Raw genomic sequence first — 14,760 nt, 5'->3', positions numbered from 1 at the left:
TAAATATATGCCTGTGTTAAAAGATGAATTCTCAGAGGCAGCTTGAGGAGTCCACAAAGCTAACGAGAGAGAGAGAGAGAGAGAGAGAGAGAGAGAGAGAGAGAGAGAGAGAGAGAGAGACAGAGAGAGACAGAGAGAGAGAGACAGAGGAAAGAAACAAGGAAGTGGACTGTGGGTAAGATACAGAATCTGCAGCTCACTTTCCTGAGGAATGAATTGCAGGCCCTCAGGCTGGAACAGGCAGGTGTTGTAAAGTCTGGCTGACAGGTTGACTTCGAGGTGATCTACCTGCTGAGTCTTCACTCCTTCAGCTAAGCTCCCATCACAGCGTTGGTGCCTGCTAAAGGTAACTAATTATGACTAAGTGCATGAAGCAGGAGGGTCTTTGCACACCTGTAATTACTACCTGGCAAGTCGCTGCAGAACCTGGGAGTTTCCCAGAGGGCCAGTTAAGTCAAGATGGAAACTCAGGGCAAGATCTAGCCAGAGGAACCAGAATTAAAGCTTATGTACCTGGACATAGGTTTTGTCATTTGACAAGAAGACTCAGAGTCAAAGTTTCCAAGCTCTTAAGCAATTAAAATCAGTTGGAATGCTCACACATGTCTCTAAGTGTCTCAGAATAAACAAGGCAGAGTTGCACTGCTGTCTCATAAAAATACAGTGTAAACCATGTGTGCCATCTAAATTTTTCTTGAGGCCACATTTAAAAAGAAATCAATTAGATTAACCTTAATAATGTATTTAACTCTTCATTTGACCTAAAATATATGACTTCACCATGTAATCAATATAAACAATTATTAGGGAAATATTTTGCATTTTCCTGGGGAAAGTGCCAGCTCTGAGTGTGTGTTGTGTGTGCAATACTCCTTGTGTGTACCTGTGTGTTCCATGGGCTGTGATTGTTGGACATCACACTGTGAAGAGCACCTGGCCTGGTGTACACTCCCCATAAACATGTCACATCCAATGAATGAAGCTGCTGTGTGAAAAATGTACTTTGATCTAAAATTCTAGTGCTTTTCATAAAACAAGGATTTCCAAAAATTGCTTTTGAATAGCACCAAGCAGGTCTGAAGCTCAGACTTGGCTGGTACATTCATGTGCTGATAATAGCAACCAAAGTATCCCGATTTGAGTTAATAATTTATTGTCCCTCACAGTGGAAAAATAAATAAGACTGGGTTCTGGCTGTTCTACCCTTTAGAGCCATGTGCCACATGAGGATGAGCACGTTCATGCTCCTGTGTTCTCTGACCCAGACACAAACATGACCCTCAAACACAACACAGCTCAGTGGCAGCAAAGCAGACCAAAAACACATGGCAGTGCATGGCCAAGGACACTTCCTGGACAGAGCCTCTAGGCCAGGTCCAGAACAGTGGGTAGGAGCCCCAGGGAGGAGGAAGGCAGGAAGGAGCAGCAAGCAGATGAAGCAGTAGGGATAAAAGCCTGTGGGTTCTGGCGGGGCAGGCACAGGTGTTGAGGATCTGTCCAGAGTGATCCCAGCAGCCAGTAGGGAGTCATTCATTGTGGGGTGCTGTCCAACTAAAATGCAGTGTGAGCCACAGGTTTTAGTAGCCCAATTAAAAAGTCGAAAGAAACAGATACCATTACCTTTAATAATATTTTATTTAACCCACTTTGTCCAAAATAGTATCATTTCAAAATGTGATATAGCTTTCGTTCCTTTTTACTGAGCTTTCAAAATGCAGTGTGCAGGTCACACAGCCTAGCTGCACCTGGGGGAGGCCACTATTCAATCGTTTGGCAGCCCCATGGGCTGGTGGCTGCCCTGTCTGGCTGTCCAGGTCTAGGTGTGGGGTGTGTAATCAACAATAACCCCTTCTCCAGCTCTTGGGTTCAAAAACATAGGTCAGGTCTGCTTTCAGGGAGAGAGCTAAGGATGAAATAAAGAGGCACAGTTTCCCACCTCTTCCAAAGGGACGCTATAGCTAGGGCAGGAGTAGGACTTCTCATATGTGTTCCCAAGGGCGTCAGTGTAAATAGCGAGCTACAGAACAGAGCCCTGAGGAGCACTTGCTAAATTTTGCCAAGTGCCTGGGCACCAGATCACAAGGCTAACGCAGAAAAGAGTGCATGCACCTGGGGGGAGGTGAGAAGTCTGTGAGGCCGCCCCAGGCCAGCCCTCCCACCCGCCGAGGTATGTGGCTGCCTAATGTGGAAATGTTTGGATGTGGGGCAGCCGGGCGGGGCGCAAGAGCCTGTGAGGAGGAGGCCAGGGTGACAGGAACCAGCCACACAGGACAATGAGGGTGGGGAGTGTTTGCCAAGACCCCAGCAACATCTTTCCTAATAAGTCTGGGGTGCCTGAGGCCCCTTCTAAAGAACAGACTCTTCCCTCCACCCCCAGTCTTCTTGAAGGGCAAGGGAGAGCAAGCCAAACCAGCAGGAATTTGGATGCCGGCCTGCTTTCCCATTCCTTCCCGCCACACGCTGCCTGGGGGAGGAGGGCTGTCTCCACCTTGGTGCCCTCTGCCCTTCAGGTGGATAGTCCACGTGTCACCTGGGCTCAGTGCTGCAGCCATGTGTGGGAGAGGGCCCAGTGGGAACTCCCTCCGCTCTTTTTTCCTCCTCCTCTCTGGAAAAGTGCTGAATTTCAGAAGGAAGTCACCTTCTTGCAGTGGAAATCTTGGAGCCATTGTGTCCAGAGTCAACCCCCACTGGCCACAGATCCTGGCCGCTAGACAGACCTAGTGGGAGAGGTTTCCTAGTTAGATGTCCCGCCCTATGCAAAGGGCATTGAGGATGACACCACATGCGTGTCTGGGTCAGGAGTATTTTCAACTATGGCTCCAAGAAAGAACAGTGTGTGCAGCTACTCTGTGTCTCCCAGCAACAAAGAATGTACCATAGATTAGCCTTGGCTCAGAAAACTTTTTTTTTTTAATTTTAGAAAAGAAGTGCAGCCCAATCTCTTTATAGAGTCCTGGAGCAAGGGTGGCCAGACTGGAAAGCACAGAACAACCAGCGTCACCACTGTTCAGTGGTTTATGACCTTGGTTGACTAATAAGCCCTTGTAACATGATTCCTGGAGGGGTTTTGCAAGCTTCTAGACCCAGGTGTGGCTGAAGGTCAGCTGGGGAGGTGGGGGCGGGGAGCAGCGGCTGTCCTGCCTTTGGGAGAAGGTTACAAAGAATAAATTTCTTACCCCAGGATTTGTAGATGATTAACATGCTACTTTCTGTTAACCAGAAAGTTAATCGTTATTCAAAGCACTCTTTGATAAGCGGGGGGGGGGGGGTAGAAAATGATTGTTAACCATTAAACCAGGGAAATGCCATAAAAATTAGGATGAATCTGGGAGAGGACTCCGCTGGCTGGAGGGGTTGGCCAGGCGACCCTGGAGGGAAGAGGAAGAGAGGGAGCAAAGGAACAATGGGGAGGGAGGCCGTAAAGTTCATATGTGCTTAGAGCTGGACTTTGTAGGTTGTTTTGATTATTGTTTTGCTTTTTCTCTTTTTCCTGGTATTACTGCTCTGAGGAAATAGAGAAGGAGTAACAAAATCACAAACATGGGAACATGGCAAATGAAACTGGTTTCATTGACCTTTTTGCACCAGCCTCCCCCAGTAGAGCCAGTAGGACTCATTCTCTGTGGGACACATAGGTTTGCCAGTCTCTTTGGGGAGCAGGGGGTGCCCAGGCATGACTTGCTAGAGGAAATGAGGTGGCAGTCAGGAGGCCAGTGCTTATGGAAACCTGGGTTCCTCCGTCTCTTCTGGCCCTGGCCTGGCCATGCCCTCCCTACTGGGCTCCAGGACACCCTGCAGGAGGGGCTGGCTGTCTCTGGCTCTGGAGAACCGGCAGTACCTTCTGCTTCTTGCAGCCAGTCCCAGACTTATGGGTCAAACTCCTGCTCAGCATAAACAGCTCCAGACCCCCACAGGGCCACAGCTGGCAGCAGTGGGCATCTGTGGGTTGGAGGGAACTCATCAGGCACATGAGGTGCATGGAGTCTCCATGTGCACAGAGCAGTAAGAAATATAGCCAGCTCTCAGTAGTCATTGATTTCAGAAATCAAACCCAAGATTCCCTGCATTTTAACAAAAACATTTCAGTGCTCAGCGCTGGCATCAGTCTCGTCGTAGTTCACAGACAGTGTAGGACCCCAAAATTTTCCTTGTGACTATCTTGTACTTTTGTGCACTTTAAGAGTGAATCATGGGTTGCACTGAGGCTAGTAGTGACAGCACTAAGCCTAAAGCCATATATTAGTCCACTAAATGGCTAATATTACCAAGTAAAATGTGACAGTTCTAGGGAATGTTCATGAATTACTTCCAATTACATCACAGTCATACATTGGTACTGAATTGCTTTGAAACTCTGAAGTTGGTCCTCTACACATCTTGACTAGAAAATTTTGTTCTGGGCCTGGTCATTTGGTACTTGATGCACAAGATGTGGTCTTGTCATTCGTCCCATTGCCTTGCCCTGTGACTTCCTCTGTTTTCCAGCCAAAACAATTGGTTCTGTAGTTGTACCAATCAATGTTGAGTACCGACGTATTACTGCACTTTTGGGGGCCCTGAAGGTCAGAACCGGCTTTCAAGGGGTTTCCTGGCCATTATGGAGATAAGACCACCTGTGGCCAGTTTGGGGAATGTGACCTAAACAGAAAAATTCATAGAGGACACACTGCAGTGCCAGGGCAGGTGTGGACCTCATGGGCAAGGCTACAGTCAGGGAGAAAGGGCGAGGCAGGACAGAGAGAGGAAGAGTGGTAGGGATGTTTTAGGGAGAGACACCCAGAGTAGACAGGTGCAGGCCTGCCAGTGGTGAGCTTGATGCCCGGCCACATGTATACCCCGGCACCCTGGTCTTTGGCATTGGAAATAGCACTAAGAGGAAAGTGAGGTTACCAAAGTGGGTCAGGGGAACGGGACAGGAGCAGAGTGTTGTGAGCAAGCCATGCCATTAACACGAGCCAGCACATTCATATCTTTCCACAATGCCAGGATTTATCGGCTATCGATTGATTCACAAACGATATCCATTTCATCAGCTTTGTCCCACTGAGTATTTCTGGTTTCACCTGGAGTCAAGACTGTGGCAATCTCAAGTTCTTTGTTACATTCCGACTTTAATTTTTGACATCATTTAACTACCTCAATGTTCAGATCACACAGCAAAGGAAAACGTTTAGGTTACAGAAGGGTAAAGAATCTGTAGGAGGTGAATAGCTAGTACAAAAGCGGGTCACTGCAGGTGGTTGAGTATCGGATTCCCCACCACAGGATGTCAAAGTGCAGGGTCAGGGTGGCTTTGGAGTGGGCAGCATCAAATGGCAGGGAAGAATCTTGTGGAGCTGAGTCAGGAACAATTGAGAGTTTGTCCCCAGAGGTCTCCTGGGCAGAGGCTGTGATGCGTAGGCCAGGTGGTCTGTGGTAAGGTAACAGCCCCTGTGTCACACCACAGTTCAAGGTGTTTCTCCTTTTATTTGTCTTAGATGAGGGGTTTGGATCATTCTTTGGTCTGATGTATTTGATAAGCTCGTGTGCCTGGTGTCTCTGGTTCTGATAAACCCACATCTCTGTGTCCTGATTTCACTCAATAAATTCACCATGGGTAATATTTTATAATTTTTTATTATTACAAGTAAGTCATGTAGCAGCCTGTGCCTTTATGGTTGTGCTGGGCAGGTGGTGGTTGTTTACCTGTCCAAACAGGATGCCACGTCATTCTACCTCATCACTTGTACCCAAATGGAGTAACTCAGGGAAAGCTGCATTGGGTAGGTCAGGCAAGGCACTGTGAGGTCGCTAGGCAGCCAGAGGCCGTGCCAGTGGCAGGGAAGGAAGAAGGAGGGAAGCCAGTCATTGCCGTAGGGGAACTTGACCCATGTGGGCCTGAGGACTAGATATCAGAGGGAGGGAGAACATGGCAGGAGAGGCGGGGCAGGGGAGGGGGAGTGAGGATTCTCATACTCTGGAGGTGGGGAGGCTGGTGAAGCGACCCTGCTACAGGGTTCTCATTCTTACAAGGAGCCTAGTGGGTGAGGTAGGAGGGAAGACCAGGGCTCCATACTGGGGAAAACCCCAGACTCCATCTCCTAGGAAGTTAGTGGAATGATGAGGGAGGTGAAGAGAGGTGGGGTGGGAGATTACATGGGAATCCTGGCAGAGCTCTAACCTGGATTCCAGGGTTGGGGAAGGCTTTGTGCAGCAGGTGTCTTTGAACTGAGATGTGAGGGAGAGTGGGAAGGTGGCCAAGCCTAGGAGAGCAAGGGAGAACATGGGGAAGGGGTAGCAAATTGGGCAGAAGGAGCAGCATGCATCAAGTTCCAAGCACTGAGTGAACCATGGGATTACAGATAGAGTGGGGGACTGGAGGGTGGGAGATGCAGGGCTGCCAAGGGCACAGGTAACTGGGGCCTGACCATGCCAGAATTGCATCCTGATGGCAATGGAGAGCTGCTGCTGGGTTTTAAGCAGAATGATCTGATTTGTGTTTTAGAAGCATCTCTCTTGGTGGAGTTTGGAAACCAGGTCGGAGGGAGCCAGCCTGTACAGGGAAGCCGGGTGGAAAGAGGTGGATGAGATACCAAGGGTGACTGAGGGTCTGAACCAGGGAGGTGGCCATAGGGAGAAGAACGATGGGTGAACTAAGATCCTGGGCAGCGGATGGAGGAGGAGCCAAGGCTGCAGGCATGTCAAGTGCTCCTGTCTTGGACTTGAGCACTCGCTGAGTAAGAGCACTCCTTGGGTAAGCATTCATACCATCATGTTGAGGAAGGGAATAGGGAAGAGGAACACATTTAGGGAGAGAAATCTCATTTATGTATCAGTTGATAGAGTTTTTGGTGATTATGAGATGTCCCTTTGGTGCTGTCTACCCAATGGGCAATTGGACATCGGGGTTGGATGCTCAGGACTTGTGGCTGGCTATAGAAATTTGTGGAAACCATGAGCATCTGTAGCCAAGGCTGGAGGTTGGTGTGATATCAGGAAAGAACCAAGCAGAAGCAGGAGAGTCTCTGTGTTCAGGGATCCAGTATCAGAAGAGTGGACCATGATCCTTGATAGATTTGTACAATCAGAAAGAATTCTGGCAAGAGGCAACAGGAGTGAAGAACCTGCGGTCAGAGGAAGGGAGCTTGAGGCTAATTTTCTTAAAGCAAAATGGTTTTGGTGACCAGTGACAGCCATGGGTATGCCAAGAACCATGGGAATGGCTGAAGAAGGCCCCGAGGAGAGGCAAGCATGTGTGTGGACTCATGTATGGAGGCTTAAGACACAGGGACTGCCCTGGAGCCCCCAAGGGAATAGTTTTTAGGTACAGAACTCACTGGGGATGGTAGGGTGGTTCTTGATGGCCCCAGAGGACAAGTGCAAAGATAGAGTGTGAGGAATGTGGATGGAGCCAAGCTTCAAGAGAACACCCAGAGGGAAGCCCCCCCCCCCCCCAGGGACTTACACAGGGTGCCTTTGGACCCACTTCCAACACCTGGGTCCGGCAAGGATGCTAACCTGGGCAATCCAGTTTCAGAGAAGGTGTCCCTTAGAGACACATTATGGGGCATAACAGAATGGCAGCTCGTCGACTTATGCAGGCAGAGAGACGTGGCTCTTCTCCAACATGTATTTCCCAGTGGCCCCATAAATCAGGGCCTCAGACTCTCCATCTATTAAATGGGATAATAATTCTTGATATCTACTTGCCTCACTTGGATACTATGAATATAAAATGCTTCCCAAGTGCTTTGGGTGCATATTAAAAGGAGCAACCCAACATTAACATGCTCAGAGCTGCATTTCCTTGGACACCAGTCAATTTAAATGGGTAATAATAAATCTTCCACCTAAATTCTTACTGCACACCTATCTCTGTTGAGGGATTAAGAGAGAGAATTCCACAAGATTGTGGTTTTAGAATCTTCTGGTTTCCGGAAAAAGGTCTTAGCAGATATCCAGAGCTCACAGATGCAAGTGGTGTCTCTAGAATTTTTTTGGCTTTAGAAATCTCCTTTCTAAACCCACAGCATAGAAGAGTGAGATTGGGCTGGGTGATACTTTGGGACCATGTATAGATATAAGTTGTTTTCCAGATTAATTTACTCACTCACTTACTTATTTATTCCATAAAATCAGCAACTCCCTACAAAGCATCCAACCACCAGCCCCAGGGCCTGGTTGCCATTGTTTGGCTGCAGAGCCACTCTCACTGGCTGTGCCTCCCTTCCAAGACAGATTGCTGGCTTGAGGCCTTGTACCTTTTGCAGGCTCTTCTTGTCATTGTGCTGGGAAGGAATGAGGGTTAGGCCAGAGAAAGTCACTCCATGGAAGAGGGGAGTGCGCACAATGCCTGAAGACCAGTGGACAGCAGAGGACTAGAGTTCCAAGTCACCCCTCTATATCTCCAGTGTTACAAGGTGAGACTTCCTAGAGCGAGGGGCACAGTGGTCTTGTCCAGGTAAAACTTCTCACTTCCCTAAAGATTTCATAAGCTTCTCAAGCTCAGGATCTGGTGGATTCCCTTATCTTGCAGGGCTGTTGATGCAGTAGGATTTGTTGAGCCGTAATTTGATACCTGGTCTACTTGGTGGATTTGGGGACTGGATCTTGGAGCTCCTGCTGGTGCAGGTGGATTTCTAGAAGGCTTCTCTTGTCGTGTGGGCCCTTATCTCGACTAAAAGCAGAGGTGGGTACAATCCTGGAAGGTATAACCCCCACTCCCTGCAACAAGTCAACTCCAAGCAGCAACTCATGCCAATGGGCTGCCACTTGCTGTGGTTTGTGAAACAGAATTTAGACAGAACCAGAACAAAAATGCCTCCTTGATCCTGAACTTCTTCCATTCTGCTCAGTAGCTGAAAGAGGCTAGAAAAACAGAGCTTCCTCTTCACTTCCAGCTTCTGTGGCCAGTATGAGGAGCATGTGCTAAGTGGGACTCACCTGAACACAATAAATACTTCTGTTCACCTAAAAGAACCTGATCCACCTGATGGTAGACAGGCATGGATAGGGAGCTGTGTCTGCTGGCAAAGGCTCTAGACATGCCACTTCCAAACTGGGGTGTCATTAAAAGGATTCCCTCTCAGTGGGTGGCTATTCCAGGGCCCCTCTAGGGTCCCTTGAGGCTTCAGATAACCCTATGGCTTCAGATCATGGGTCTCTGAAAAGAATGCCAGCAAAGCATAAGCTCTGAATCTGTAAGAACAAGCAAGGGGTTGAGAAACATGGACTTGGTGTTTGGGATCATCCTAATGAACAGATCCACCATGCACAAGCTAAACTGATTCACAGGGCAGAAGCTGGCTATTTGGATGGCTGACAGCTGAGAGTCAGTGCAATAGACAGAAATGGCTTCAGTTAGGCAGAAATTGCTGTTGCTTGTGTTCTGTGGTCTCCACCCTATCCACCTGAGCACTTTTCACAGCAAAGGCAATACACAGTTGGTATGAGATGTGTGTGAAAGGCGCTAGCATAAAAGTGGTTTTATGGCTCTGGTTGGGTTTGTAAACTGAGCAAACAGAAAAATCTCAGGAATAAAAGGGGCCATAAAATAATTACATAACGCTTTGAACTCACACTAAATGCCACCTTTATTTCAAGGCACTCAATATGTTTTACAGGCAAGTTTAGAACTGTAGTTGTATCACCTTTTATCAGTGGGGAAACTGAGTCACAGTGAAAGCTGGAGAGTACATAGGGTTTGTTTCAAGCAGAACTCTGGGAAAGCCTCCTCTGGAGCACTTCAATGGGTGTGCTAGAAGGAGAGCACGCTGGGCCACAATTCATTTTGAGCTTAAACATACAGATTCTTATCCAAGGTATAAAGCTTTCCCACACAGCCCCAGCCCTGTCTGAGCTCCAGTGGGGATTCATGACTTTGGCACTAACAGTCAGAACAATAGCACCTGCTAGGTTTAATACTTGCTGCACACCAGGAACCATTTCCCTGACACCACCCTGCACCCCATGAAGTTGGCATAATTCTCTTTATGTGACAGGGATGGTGAGACATAAGTAGATCCAGGGCACAGCCACTCCCCACCAAAAAGTTGTCACTTTCTTGGCTAGGGACAGCTACTTCCTAGAAAAAGGACCCACATCAACATTTCTGCTCAGAGTCCGGAAACTTTCATTTATTCTTCTGTCTTTATTTCAGAATGATGAAAAGGCAGGGTGGATATAGACATGGTTTCCTTAGAGCCTGACAACTGCTTAGGAGAAAAACAGTGAAAGAACAAAACCATGAGGTGGGCCATGCAGGCCTTTCTAATGTCAGAAATATAAAGAGCTCCAAAAATTTCATGAGATTGTTAAAATATGAAGAGAATCCCAGAACTCCAAAAAAATTATAAAATTATAAAAGTTAAAATGATGGTGAAATACTGAAGTATTTATTTTTGTGTTTTATTTTATTTTCTTTTTTTTTGGTACTGGGGCTTGAACTCCGGACCTTGCACTTGCAAGGCAGGCACTGGAACCACCGAGCTAAATCCCTAGTCCTTATTTTTGTGATTTAAAAAATACTTTATATTTAAAAAATGAATGTGTTTTGATTGTCCAGTGTGGGAACTTAGGAGTTCCAAGATCATATGCCAACCTGCTTTGGGTTCTGTGGTGCTCAAATACTGTCTCCAGTATACCCACAGCTCTCCCCTGGCTCAAAGGGAAATAACCCTGCTGGCTGTTCACCAAGGCCTCCAGGCCAGTCAGGCCCTGTTCCCAGTCTCCATGCAGCTGAGTGTAGCCATATGACTGAGTTCTGGCCAACGGTGTGTGTGCTGGCCAAGGTGCCTTCTACCAATGACCTATGAAACTTCCTGGGCAGACCTGCAGTGCCTTCCACTGTCCCTACTGTATGCTCCTGACTGTCAACACCCAAGGAAATCTTGGAAGACACACATGAAGGATGGCAGGGACATGCTCAACCTGGACCTGGAAGGGCTGGGCAGAACAGAACCCCTCCTCCCCAGGCCCTGCCAACTGACAGAACCTGATTGCTTTGGTGTCTGGAGCCATGCTAACTAATTGGTCCAACATGTGCAAGGCAGATTTGATTCATGGCATAGAAGCTGATCATTTGAGTGCCTAAAAAAAATTAACCACAGAACAGTTTCAGTGACAGTGTTACTGTCAGTTCAGCGTTACAAGATGTTACAACAAACAGCATTACCTTAACTAATAGGGTAATTTAGAGATAAGCTTCCACATTCTCCAAGCTAAAAATGAAAAGTTCAATGATTATCCCTCCCTACAACACAGTGGAATGAAACCTGAGGCAGAGAAGTACCCATAAGTCTCCTTCTGTGTTGAATTAGTGGCCTATGATGAAGCCTAACATATTCAGTACCCTTTCTGGGTACTCTAGCCTGAGAATGACAAATGGTCTTGTCTCAAAGCCACCTCCAACTGATTGATGGGCACTGCCTGCCCAAGGTTTCTGAGGCCAAGTTGGCCTAGAAGGAAGGACCACTGTGATCAGTGAGCACTCTCCAACAAGTGTACTGGATGGAGGGGCTGTGTGTGAGTCCCCCATGTAGATCCTGAAGCTTCCTCTCTGATGCTTGCTAGCAATCCCATCTCCAGCCCCCTCACCCTCCCATGGTTTGCTGAATTAAAATCTGAAGGTGTGGACCCTGGAGATCTGTACTTTTATGATTGTTTCTTTGGCTTTTGAGAGAGAATCTCCTTTGGAAACCACCCAGTGACATGTAGATACCCAAACAGGCCCTGCAGCAAAGCCTAGTAAAGGTGAGCCATCTGCACCCCCCAGGGCTGAGTGGCACAGGTGACTCACTTCATCTCTGTGTTTTCTGTGCCTCACGTACAAATTAGAAATATTAATAGCACCTCCTCAATGGGACATTAGGAAGAATGAGTGAGATTACACATAATAAGCACTCAACAAACACTAGCTTTCATCACATTGTCTTCTAGAAATCTCAGAGGTGCTTTGTCTGTCTGGCATAGACAAAGAAACATTCTCTAGGATGGCTGGATGCTCTGGGTACACTCCTGTCCCTGTGGCATGCAGGATATTGGCTCCCCACAGGCTGCTTCAGGCAGATGGGTCTCAGGTCCATATCCCAGTGGGATAAGGACCCTGGGCAGAGAGGAGCATGTGCAGAGGAGCCTGGAGGAGACAGCAGAGGTGTGCATGCTGATGCCAACTTGTTCATGACCAAAAAGTTATAGTGCCAGGGAAGTGATGGTGTGGTTTTATGGTTTAGGCCTAGAATGTCCTCCCCAATCCTCATGTGTTCAGAGGTGGGACTTTTGGAAGGTGATTGGATTGTGGGGGCTCTCTGCTCATCAATGGGTTTATGCATGGATAAATCCGTAGCTGAATGTGCTATTAGGAGGTAGGGCCTGGTCAGAAGATGTGGCTCATGGGGGGCATGACCTGAAAGGGCATATTCTCACCCTTCTTTCTTTGCTCTTTGCTTCCTAGCTGCCATGGGATGAATGCTGCCTCTGCCCAGGTCCTTTCCTTTCTGCCTTGGAGCCAGCCAGCCATGGGCTGAAAATTGAGCCAAAATAAACCTCTCCTCCTTTCAGTTGTGGGTGTTGGGTGTTTTGTCTCAGCAATGAGAAAATGACTTAGACACATGGTGATGCTGATCATGGTACATGGGGCACAGCATACATCACGGGACATGATGACAAATGCTATTGAAGTGCATTTGGGGCGATGCAGAATGATGAGCTGGACCTTTGTCAAACAACCCCCAACCTTTTCAGCCTTCTGGTCTCACGGCATATTTTCACCTCTGTGTCATCAATACTCACATTCAAGCTCTGGGACCTCAGTTCTCAACAGCATATGAGAGCAAAAGGGAAAGAGACTTTGCTTGTGCCTGGCTGACACCCACCAAGACACAAACCAACACTACTGACCCTTAAATGTTACAAGGAAAGGGACGAGTGAAAAGGATATCTGGGAACTCATAAATCAACGCAGAAATTTCTGGAAATGAGTAGGAGGGAAAGCACATCGAAGCAACCTGCTATAGCCATGCAAAGGTCAAGCATGGTAACATCCTGAGGATGAGGTGACCTTCTTCCTGAGACCCTTGCTCAAGGAATCATCCCATGGCCCAGCAGCACCACTGGTAACAGGTGCAGGGACTTCTGCTGCCCTACAAGATTTACAGTGCTATGGTGTCTTCAATCACTCCACACCTGTCAGCCCAGCCAGGAGCTTCGGGCTGGCTGATCTTGGGTTGGTGCCTATACCACATTGCCAGGGTGCTAAGAGACTGGGTAGCCAACCTTTCCATTTCTTGGTGAGTGCTAGAGCCACAGGTAAGAAATGGGCTCAAATTCAGGGCAGCCAAAAACCAGTAAATGTTTACTACCCTCACTTAATTAGCTGTTCTGGGCACAGAGAACAGCCAAATCCCAGTATCTTTCTGCTCTGTTTGTCCATTCCTCAGCCCTTATAACCAGGATTTGGAGGAGGATGGACAAGACCATGCAGCTGGTGACGACAGGCTGCAGTGGTTGTTGGACACGTGTCTAGGTTGTTTAGGAGCTGGGGACTTTGGTAAGTCCCAGTGAACTGAGTGCCGGGTGTCTGGTGGAAGCCGGTGATGCTGTGGGTCCTGGTGGTCAGGAGCCTGGATGTGCCCCATCTAGCATATTCTAAACCTCTCACCAGCTGAGGAGCCAGGAAGTCTGAGCTCTTGCCCTGCCCTGCCTCTGCTCCTGGCATGGCTTTGAGCAGATCTTTCAACTTTTGTGACTCAGTTTACTTGCCTGCCAAATAGAGATAATCATGTGGAGCTCAAAGGACTTTTGTAAGACTCTAATGAGTATTTGTAGAGCACTTTCTAGGAGTTTATAGTTTGAGCTGGGAAAGGAATGGCAAATTGTTCAGGCGTAAACAGTATTTAGAATCTGGCGTTTCAACAGCCAACAGGTTCCCCTCTATGTTGACAAAACTATCATAAGAGGACACCTTGAGGTTCCATGGTGTCTCTGCCTTGGGAAGCCTGTCACAGGCTCAGCTCAGGAGGGCATTCACCTCTGGGCCACACCCTGTGCACCTCAGGAGTTAACAGAACCACTGGATTCAGAAATGGAAACCAGACATGCAAACTTTATTTAAGAGTTCTTTTGGTGAACAAGGATGAAGAGACTTATCCACTACTTTGAAAGCCAGATAAACCTGACCCCTTCCCCAGCTGTCCCTCTCCAGGTCAGCTGTCTGCTGCGTGCAGCGAAAGGAATTTGCACTGCATGAGGCAGTAACAGATACACAGGAATATAAACTTTTTCCCAGAGGAGTTTGGGATAGAAAAGATAGAGGACTAGAGGGTAAAGGAGAAAGAATAAAATACTGGTCCAAGCTCCATACTGTGCACTTCCACTGGCCTTTGCTCTCAACTCTGTGAAGGAAGATGGGTGCTACCATCTTCATCTCATAGATAGAGACACAAAAACCAACAGAGGTCAGTCACCTACCTGGTAGCAAAGGCGCAAAGGCAGCCAGTGCCCAGAGGAGCACACATCCTTGCCAAGTGCATGCTATTGTAAGGTGCATGCTCCTGCCAGGCCTACCTCACTCTCTTTCCTGGTTGTTGCTGTTGCACCACAAATATAGTGTGGGACAAGTATTCCAAACTTGCTCGTCACCCCTTGCCCAACAACCGATACCTCTGAGTCACCAAGCTGAAGAAAATAGAAAAGATGTGGAGGATAAGAAGAAAGAAGTAGTAGGACAAGAGTCGACACTCTCTGGCTGTTCTTGGGTTGCCTGGAGAAGGAGAGTCCACAGGA

At 47.8% G+C, this 14,760-nt stretch overlaps 1 long non-coding RNA gene across 1 annotated transcript; it reads left to right on the top strand.

The window, feature by feature from the left end:
• The first annotated feature begins 1,171 nt into the window (after positions 1-1,171).
• LOC147826289 (uncharacterized) lies at positions 1,172-14,451 on the top strand. Its single transcript, XR_015439431.1, has 3 exons — positions 1,172-2,167; positions 8,516-8,668; positions 12,431-14,451. It is a non-coding gene; the product is annotated as an uncharacterized LOC147826289 (long non-coding RNA).
• The last annotated feature ends 309 nt before the right edge of the window (positions 14,452-14,760 follow it).

This window comes from Heterocephalus glaber, unplaced genomic scaffold, assembly GCF_053883595.1.
Source record: "Heterocephalus glaber isolate CG9 unplaced genomic scaffold, H.glaber_assembly_v1.0 deba00001472, whole genome shotgun sequence".
NCBI lineage: Eukaryota > Metazoa > Chordata > Mammalia > Rodentia > Bathyergidae > Heterocephalus > Heterocephalus glaber.
The sequence above is the reverse complement of the archived record's forward strand: the minus strand, read 5'-3'. Positions and strand labels throughout refer to the sequence as shown.